We start from the raw sequence: 2,317 nt of genomic DNA, 5'->3' as shown, positions 1-2,317 counted from the left end.
CTTCCCTGTAGGACGATGACAGGGATGTAACCCCCAGTTGCAGAAAACAGTCGTGTATCATATCCTTTGTGTTTTGAGGACTGAAGAGGGAACGTTTCCTCACTCCGAGGGGATGGATTTCCTTAGGGGCAAGGTGAAGCAGTGTTTCTGGGCTAGTGGGGTGATGCTAGCATCTGAAGCAAGCCTGAACAGGCATATAGGAAGAACTGCCACTTTGGGGTTCCCTCAGTTGAGCTTAGCCTTGAGGAATGGGATCGTTTTGCTCGGAAGATTTCTGGCAGTGTCTGGCAATGGTCTGAATCATGTCTGTAATCCCAGGACTCTGGGAGGCCAAGGTAGGAGGATCTCTTGAGCCCAGGAGTCAAGGCCAGCCTAGGCAACACAGCAAGACCTCATCGCTGAAAAAGAAAAAAAAAAAAATTAGCCAGATGTAGTGGTGAGTGCTTGTAGTTCTAGCTACTTGGGAGCTGAGGTCGGAGGATTGCTTGAGCCAAGGTGGTTGAGGCTGCAGTGAGCTGTAACCCTGCCACTGCACTCCAGCCTGGGCGACAGTGGAGACCCCGTCTCAAAAAAAAAAAAAAGTTCAACAGTCAATAATGAAACCGCATCTCAGCTCAGGCTGTGAGGGGATCAGTTTTCAAAAGTGACACCTTGTGGCAGCAGGAAGGAACAGCAGCGGTATACTACGCTTTTTGGACTGCTGCTATCCACCGCAACCGCTGGTTCCTAGGAGGATTTGATGGGGAGTGCTGGAAAGGGCAAGGAAGGGTTTGAGTGATGAACAAGAATAATAAGATCTGTGATCTAAGTTCAGACTAGTTTATTTTTGTTACAATCTAATATAAAAATACTACCCTTACGTGGTATAAATCCAAGATGGAATATTTTCTCCTTTCCGGATAGTTTTGCATTTTAGAAATTGAAGAAACAGTTTTAAACCCTGCTGTATTGGACTTCCTAGCCTTTGTTTTAGTTGAGAAATAAACTTCCAAACTCTTATCAGATTCGTTGCCAGTCTTTACAATGTTGAAATAAGGGCCCTGGATGTGTGGACTTGGCCCTTGTTTTATACACATGGCTAAGAGATTAGGCAAACATTGTTTACCCAAAAGAGTTCCTGAGTTGCAAAGTCTACATCCCTTTCCACTCTTTCCACAGACAGGTCGTGGACACATCCTGGAGTTCTGAGATGCTTTTTGGAGCACAGATTAAAGTGTTCTTCAGTCGGTAACTGGCCTGGGGCCTGACCAGCAGACTCTTCTTTCTTTGCCTTTTCCTCTCCAGCTCCAGCCACGGAGCCAGCAACCACTTGGTATTTTGTTCTAAGGCAGTCCTCAAACTGAGCCAGGGCGAATTCTTGAATTTGAGCTCAGTCATCAGTTAGAATGTCTGAGATGGAAGGGTTGAAGTGTAACCTTTCTCAACTCTCAGTTGCGGCATGAGCGTGGAGCATGAGGTGGCAGAGATTCAGGCCTTGGCAAATAGTATGACTTGCACTAGAATGTTCTACGGGGTGTGCGTTGGCTTCCATTTGTGCTGGAAGATGCAAGGTTGAACAGAGAGGGAAGGCTGCCTGAATTGTCGGGGAGTTCTGTGTCTGGAGCCCAGGGGCAGAGACTGGGCCTTCTGTGTGGGCTGCCATTCTCGGGTGCCATGTGACATTTCTTCTCTGTGGTTCTTCAGAGAATGACCTCAGAATGTCACACTCAGTTTTGGAGCCTCATGGCCTCCCTGTGATTCTTGGGGATCAACTCTTCCGGTTTCACCTCATGGCCATTTTCTAAGGCATGGGCCAGCCCCAGGAGCCCTGGGTTAGAACCATTTTCAACAACCTTCTCCCCAAAGATCCACCTCTTGCCCCTTTCTAGCCAGGTAGACATGACCAAGGGGTGTTTTCTAAAATCTATCTAAAACACAACATTTTGGTTATACCCCTTCTTTAGGATTATGGGCCCAACCAGCCCTTCACTTCATAACCAAGGGAAACCACTTAAGTGAATGAATCTCCACAGAGCTACAAAGATCTGCTTCTAGGTGATTTCTGTTCTTGCTTATATAAGGAAGCAGCTGCTGACGTCTTCAAGTGAAGAAGGGAAAAAAATTCCCCAAATTTTTAAGGATCTCTGAAGGGCATCCATCCAAACTCTTGTAATGCATGTGTATTTTTTTGTTGTTGTTGTTGTCAGTTCTCTCATTTTCCAGATGAATAAATTGAGGCTCAAGAAGATGTGATTTTTCCTGGTCACATGGCCCCTGTTTTCCTTTGCATTCTGCTTCTAGTTGATTTCTTTTTCTTCTCTTTTCTTTTTTTTTTTTT

The 2,317-nt window shown here is 45.7% G+C and overlaps 1 protein-coding gene across 1 annotated transcript in view; it reads left to right on the top strand.

Moving 5' to 3' along the window:
* The window catches only part of NUGGC (nuclear GTPase, germinal center associated), a 67,677-nt gene that overhangs the window by 12,199 nt on the left and 53,161 nt on the right, over positions 1-2,317 (top strand). The gene's annotated exons all lie outside the window — the stretch shown is intronic.

This window comes from Mandrillus leucophaeus, unplaced genomic scaffold, assembly GCF_000951045.1.
Source record: "Mandrillus leucophaeus isolate KB7577 unplaced genomic scaffold, Mleu.le_1.0 Scaffold256, whole genome shotgun sequence".
NCBI lineage: Eukaryota > Metazoa > Chordata > Mammalia > Primates > Cercopithecidae > Mandrillus > Mandrillus leucophaeus.
This window is presented reverse-complemented; position numbering and strand designations above follow the sequence as displayed.